The following is an 8,120-nucleotide window of genomic DNA, read 5'->3' on the forward strand; positions in this document are numbered from 1 at the left end:
TTTGTTTTGTAAAGTTCCCGGCACTTAGAAAGCTAGATGTCAGGGATTTTCTTTTTATGGAAGAAAATTTAGTTATACATTTGTCTCACCTCTCCTGCTGCAGAATATTCAGTCATATTTCTCCCATATCTCTCCACCGATCCGCCGCCCAAGTCTGAAGTGGCGTTGTCCAAAAGCAGTTATGCCTCATCACAAGCATTTGTTTTCACATGCAGGTGATTTTTAGGCAAACACCTCGCCGTGTGAAATTTGGGTGGTGAAATAACACGTGAGGTATTCTGCCTGTCACATCAGAAAGGCATGTATTGAATCAGTCATCCTCCCCTCCCTCCACATTCAACATAATGCCGTTTTGTTGCTCAACCAACCAAGCCTATAATGTATAAAAAGTGGTGTAAATTTTATGACAATGTAGTGCTACACAGCTGAATGTTTTTATGTTCAAATTACCCTCCTGAAAGTTCAGTGTCTCTCTACATAAGAATAAATATCTTTATTAAAGAATTGTCTGACAATTGTAAATGAACAAAAATAAAGGTGAGGCACTTGATTACAAAACCTTTCTTGGGGTTTTATTTGTACTTGACAGAGTTTGAAAGAACACTGTCAAGAAACTGCTGTGAGAGAACCTAATAAGGAATTGTGTGAATATATTTTGCAAAATGACACCTGCCTCTCCTAAGTGGTAGTAAAATTCATAGGAGGCTAAACTCCTGAAGTCTTGCTGAATGATGCTGCATAAAAGTTCTAATTCCAATATGATGTCAACCAGTCTCAGATTTTGCCTTCATTCAGCAAGCTTTAAACAGTCATACCCAGGAAAATGGTGCTATGGGCTCCTTGAGTTGTGAACTTTCCTTCAGTGAACACCCTTAACTTTAGAGCCCAAGGTAACTTAGCTATGGTCTGAAACTAACTTTTTCTCTGCTCCAAAACAACCCCGAAAAAGAGACCCCTTTTCATGTGAAAAGGTCACTTTTGAAGCACTTTTTGATTTTATGGCAATTAAACTGATAAATGTCAAGAGACGTCATAAAATCCATAGTGATCTATGTAGCATTTGGTCATTTGTTAACTTTGACCTATTAAAGGCTGCCTTTAGTGTCAAAAGTTAACACTATGCTTCGATTAAAACCACCCACAAATTGTGACTGTGAAAAGCAAAATACTCTGCTTTTTAAGGCAGCTGGTATAGAATTCGAATGTCTATTTATTTATTTTTTAACAACCGCCTTAGCTAGGAAGTTTTCTCTACTCAGACACCCACCTAGACCTGGCAGCAAAACTTTAAAATTGCAAATGGGTATCTGAGGCCTACAGCTGTGCTTGCTAATTTGGACAAGAAATGGCATTTCTCATATAATCCTCAGATCTTTACCCAGAAGGCAGCAAGTTTTAATGTTGTCATATGGTAAAACATTAGGCCTCCCCCTTGTTTCTCAAGGCATACCGTAAAGTGAGCACAAGTGGAACTAAAATACCTATGTGAAAACTGCATGAAGATATTGCTGAGAAGCGATCCTTCTTAATAGTGTCGAGATCCAAAGGCTGAGGGTTTGGCCATGACGATGATTTTTATTTTGATCTGCCGGGGAGGTCGTGCCATGCAGACTGCTTTTCAAGGTTTGCCATGAAGAAGATCTGCACGAAGCATAGCTGTCAACTTACAGATTTGAAAATAAGGGACCAGCAGCCAAAATAAGGGACCTGCAGCCTCACCTGTTCCAGGCACTCCAGTCTTCCTGTCTCCTGCAGTCTGGTCAAACTCATGCTGGTAGCTTAGAGAACACTGTCCAACCAACTTTGTAGCCAGAGGTTCAACTGAATAGAATCTGAATCACATGCACCACAAGGCCTATGCAGCCTCAACTTAAGATGGCTCCCCAGCCTGGCTTTGCACTGCAAAGTTTGCAGCAGCACATGCAACAAAATGGCGTCCAGCATTCAAAAACCCCCTCAGCTTGCATTAACTAGCCACACACAAGGCATGCAAGCTCCACCCCCAGTCGTTCTTAGACTTCTTATTGGGTGAGCAACACAGCCAAGCAACACAGTTGGAGCCTCCCTCCTCCCTGGCCGGCAGGGAGGGAGGGAGAGGAGCTGCTTCCTTTGAAATTTAAGGGACATCATTTGAGGGACATCCATCAATAAGGGACAGCAGCTGGGCATGGCGCTGGAATAAGGGACTGTCCCTTCAAATAAGGGACACTTGGCACCTATGGCATGAAGAACTTGAGATCCAAAGCTTTCTGGGTGTGCGGAAAGTGGTTGCACAGCTCTTTGGATCCAGGCCTCAACTTAAAGATAATAACTGCCCGTCCTGCGGATCTGCAGTCTAAACGCAGTAGACCTGATGATTTTGCATCTTCCCTGAATGCCACCGATGCAAGATGACAGCGAAACCTTTTTCTGCGTGGGCGCGAGTACCGCTTCCCCTCCTGCTATTCCCTGGTGCTTTGACGCAATCCTGCCTAATGAATTTGCCGGGGAGAGGTGGGGGGGTATGTTGTGTGCTGTGTAGTGGCATCAAAGCAAAGTCACAAGTCAGCAGCACCTACTGCTTGCTTATTACTTGGAAAAGACGGGAGTCGTCAGAGATAACATAAAAGTAGCCGCAACGGAGTAAGCAATTTTCTTATGAGCTAGAGAGGAAGATGGCTTATGCCCCCTGCTTGATAGCTTTTAAATAAAACTTCCCTGTGGGGTCAGAAATCATTACTACCTATCTGATTCATTGGGAAAACGCGAAAGCTTTAGATCTGGAGATGGAGAGCCCAAAGAGTGATTGTCTGCAACGATTCTGCTCCACTGGCTGCATTCTATATTGGCAAGATTTTTTAGATTTTTGCTATTTACATATGCTTATGGTGAGCAAGCAGGCATCTCAGCAGAATGCAGCTGCTGCCACAAAATTCAGATTAATCTGGACAAGGGGATGCAGAGTCAGGAAACTCAGGTATCCTAGGAAACAGCAGCTGGAATTTCCGTTGCCTTCATATAGGCTCTACAGTTGATGTCTCCTTGTGGATGGGCGTGCATCAATAACATATGAATGAAGCGGGTTGGTGACTTCGGTTACGCGGTGCCATGTACGGCGTGGTCACAGACGCCAGATTCCATGTGACAATCAGCCTTTTTTCTCTGCAATGTGCATCACTGGTGAGAACATTGATCAAGGGTGACCTTATGAGGTCACTGAGGTCTACCCTTCTGGCAGTGTTTGTACGGCTACTTCGCATATTATCCAACGTGAGCATATTTATCTAGCAGAGACGCACTGCTAATCACAGTTCCTTGGAATATGGAAATGTGCGGAGGGCCTTCTCAGTGGTGGCGCCTGGTCTGTGGAACGCCTTCCCATCAGATGTCCGGAAATAAACAACTCTCTGACTTTTAGAAGGCATCTGAAGGCAACCCTGTAGAGGGAAGTTTCTAATGTTAGACGTCTTACTGCATTTGATGTTTTAATTTGCTGGAGGCTGCCCAGGGACAGCCCAGTCAGATGGGTGGCATATAAATGAATTCTTGCTATTATTGTTATTATTAATATTATTAGCCAGTGTAATACATACAACTTCAAACTGCTTCCCAGTGAAGAAAAGTAGTATTTAAATATGGAACAACGTAACCGAGCACTGGTCGCTTTTACTCCAATGGTGCCTTGCATACATTTTGAAATAATTGTTGTATAAATAGCATTGTCTACGGCACAGCAAAAATCCCTGCCTCAAGCAATTTACAATCTTGGTCTGCAATCCTAAACGCACTTACTAGGGAGAATGCCTCGTTGAACTCAGGAGGACTTACTCCTGAGTAAACGTGCTTAGGATTGCACGAAAGGCTATGCTAAAACCCTTCATAAGATTGCTAGCCCTTTATATGAGCAGATGGATTTTTGAAGTTATCTGTGATGGGACCACTTTATGAAACATTACTGGGAAAGAATAACTATTAAAGGTTGGATGTTGATTCGGGACCATGTGGCCATATTTGCTTGGCAGTACTATTAATTCTGTTGGAACTGACTCCTTTTTGGCAAAGGTTTGAAGGCCCTTTTTTGAGGTGACGGATGTAGCTGACAAAGGAGCCTGTGTGGAATGCAGCCTGGAAATCAAATCCTCTTGCAAGCAAATTGAGTTTTGGAAATGGTTATTTAGTTAGATAGCTTCCTGCTGGAGAATCAGTGTATGTATCTGCACAACTGGACCTTGCCCTTTCCAAATGCATTAGATTTCATAGTGAGATATCAAAATCCCCAAAGAGCAGAAAATCCTATTTATGTATGCAACCACAGCTGTGCAGATGTTATTGGCCAAGAGATGGAAAGAGGACAAAGAATAGCAGATTAAGTTGATGGACTATGCCAAAATGGCAAAAATGACCGGAAGAGTCAGAAATCAGGAAGACCAAAATTTAAATAAGGAATAGGGAAAATTTATAATTTACCTTAAAAACCATTGTAAACAGTTAAAATCATTAGTAGGATTGGACTAACACTTGTAGTTTAATGGTGAATTTTGGATATAATGGAGATGTAAAAGATTTGGATTATTTTGTATTTTATTTTTTTAACTGTTTTATTAAATTTGCTTAGTAACGTAACATTATTATATATATTCTATAAACAAAGAATAGAAAACACAATTCATTCATACTACAATGCATACCTACATAGCATTAATATATATGGTTTCTGAAAAAGGGTTTACATAACAAAATCCATTCAAAATACCATCCGGTTTAACTTTTCTTCTTTTTTTCTTTCCCCCCCTCCTTCCCCACTCCAACCCTCCCCTCCCCGCCCCCTGTCAGGCCTTCCTTCTTCATATCTTTATCCATGTACACAGTCTGTTCATTCAAGCTTGTATGTTAGGGCTGGCTTCCCCCCTTTCTATCCAGTTCCTGTAAAATGCCCATTTATTTGTGATTCTTTGGCATTTGTTTTCAGAGAGCCAGTGTGGTGTAGTGGTTAAGAGCGGTAGTCTCGTAATCTGGGGGACCGGGTTCGCGTCTCCGCCCCTCCACATGCAGCTGCTGGGTGACCTTGGGCCGGTCACACTTCTCTGAAGTCTCTCAGCCCCACTCACCTCACAGTGTTTGTTGTGGGGGAGGAAGGGAAAGGAGATTGTTAGCCGCTTTGAGACTCCTGAAGGGGAGTGAAAGGCGGGATATCAAATCCAAACTCTTCTTCTTCTTCTTCTTCTTCCCATCTATCCTCTACCACTATCTGTGCAAATATTTCTGATTGTACATATTCAAAAACATAATCATTCCATTTTTCCATATTCCATTTGGCCCTTTCTTTCCATCCCAAAAAAAGATTTGGATTATTATAAAAGATGCAGGAGGAAATGATTAATAATAGGACCCACAAAGGGGAGGAGGGAAGTCCTGGATATTCTTTGGAAGCTTGTATGTTGGATATGTGAATGTAAAAATCTAATTTGAAAAACCAAATAAATATTTTTTTATAAAAGAAATCATAGTGAGATATAAGCAGCTGAAGACCGATGAAAAGAGTTTTTCCATTAAAACCATGCAGTGCAGAATTCAGAGAACAGGTACCTAATTGAAACTACAAACAGCACAAACAAGCCTAGGATCACAGGTTTCTAAAAGGAAACATTTATTCTTGTGAGGTATCCTTCTGCTGGGCCAAACAGCTGTTACCCTGCATATGGAATTTCATGGTGGCTAGTTGATAAATTCATGGTGCCTAGTTGATAAATTCATTTCTATGACCAGAAAGCCAGCTTGGCAGGTATGCTCCTCCACATTAAGAAACTTGCTCTGGCTCCTGGTAACCATGACTACAATAGTACAGCCAAAATGCAAATGAGATCATGTGATTAGGATTTCCTTGAGCCTTAGCCTTGCCCATATATAACCAGCTTGATAGCTTAGCGCTGACTAAAGTATGTGTATATATATATATATGTGTGTATATATATATATATGTGTGTGTGTGTGTGTGTGTGTATATGAGATAACATATGGTCAATGAAGATGCATGATCTCCTATCAGAAATCAGCTGCGCTAATTAGAACTATGCTTGAAAGGTTTCACATGTGAAACTTACTCTGGGCTGAACTTATCTTCCAACCTCTAAATCCCACAAGGGTGAGACAAATACAGCGTAGAATGTTTACTAGTCTTCAGTCCATGGGGCCTTTTGAAATTGGATTTCAAATGATTTACACGTTAAGTTTTCAAGTTCTTTTAGCATGCACTCCAACAGAGTGAAAAGATCAAAGTAGGTAGCGATTGATGCACATTATACATTATAAAGTATAGGTAGTGTGATTTATAAGGGCATGTTCTATGTGCCCTCCTTCAACCAAGTGAGACGTTCAATGGAAATGTTCTTTTGGGACTGAGAGCCTGTGGGGGAACCTGTTAACTGTTTTGCAGGGGGTGCATTCCTAAATATTTTCCATGATGAACTGCCAAAGCACTCTTGAAATGACTTAGCTATGTGGGGACTGTGCCCTGATGAAAATGTGTTTTGATTTATGTCGAGGCTGAGAAGAGAATGGATGAGCAACAGCAGTGAATCCATGTCCCAGTGCCCCGAGGTGAATTCAAAGACTGCACAAACATACACAACCAATCTAAAAAGGCTTTCCTCTTCCTGCATCTGTTTTATGCAGCTTCAGCTAGTGCCACCATGGAATACCTTGTATTCTGTAACATTTGCATGGCAGGAAGAGAATACACAGGTACAGCATCTCATGTTGCACTTACAGGATGGCAAACACTTCATTTTCTTGGGGGACAGGGAGCGGGTGGGTGTGGGGGATTCCCTGGTCCTGAATCGGGTAACTGTGCCCCTGAAGGACCAGGTGCGCAGCCTGGGAGTCATTTTGGACTCACAGCTGTCCATGGAGGTGCAGGTTAATTCTGTGTCCAGGGCAGCTGTTTACCAGCTCCATCTGGTACGCAGGCTGAGACCCTACCTGCCCGCGAACTGTCTCGCCAGAGTGGTGCGTGCTCTGGTTATCTCTCGCTTGGACTACCTCAATGCGCTCTACGTGGGGCTACCTTTGAAGGTGACCCGGAAACTGCAATTAATCCAGAATGCGGCAGCTAGACTGGTGACTGGGAGTGGCCACCAGGACCACATAACACCGGTTCTGAGAGATCTGCATTGGCTCCCAGTACGTTTCCGAGCACGATTCATAGTGTTGGTGCTGACCTTTAAAGCCCTAAACGGCCTCGGTCCTGTATACCTGAAGGAGCGTCTCCACCCCCATCGTTTAGCCCGGACACTGAGATCCAGCGCCGAGGGCCTTCTGGCGGTTCCCTCATTGTGAGAAGTGAGGCTACAGGGAACCAGACAGAGAGCCTTCTCGGTAGTGGCGCCCGCCCTGTGGAACGCCCTCCCACCAGATATCAAAGAGATAAACAACTACCTGACATTCAGAAGACATCTTAAGGCAGCCCTGTTCAGGGAAGTTTTATAATATTTAACGCTGTACTGTTTTTAACACTTGATTGGGAGCCGCCCAGAGTGGCTGGGGAAACTCAGCCAGATGGGCGGGGTATAAATAATTTTATTATTATTATTATTATTATTATTATTATTATTATCATTATCATCATCATCATCATCATCATCATCATCTTACTTATCATTCACCACCCAAAGGCACAGTGACTTTGAGAAATGCTAGCTTAGAATATCTTTGCTCCCATACTGTGCATGTGGACCGGAAAACCCTACCTTTTCCTTGCGGCACTGCAGCCAAACAACTATTCCAACAAGGAACTTGAATCCCTTGATTATAAGGCTGCTGGTTGCTCAGACGAGAGAGGCAGTGCAAACCACTCCTTAGTTTTGTATTTGAAGAGATGGCTTTGTCCATGTAAGCTCAGCAAGTGGGCAAGAACAAAAATGTTGCACGTTTATTAGTAAAAGGAAAGACTTTCAGCTCACAACTTTTGGAAACAGTATTCTTAACTTCAGTAATTAGAGTTATCACATACATCCCAGTTTATATATAATATATACACTCTTCTGATGCATAATTGATACTCTTCTTTTTGCTTGCTTTGCTGAAATGTGTTTATTGAATTGATTTTTATTACATAAAGGACATTTGAACTGGTTGAAATATTG

This window comes from Podarcis raffonei, chromosome 10 (genome assembly GCF_027172205.1).
Source record: "Podarcis raffonei isolate rPodRaf1 chromosome 10, rPodRaf1.pri, whole genome shotgun sequence".
NCBI lineage: Eukaryota > Metazoa > Chordata > Lepidosauria > Squamata > Lacertidae > Podarcis > Podarcis raffonei.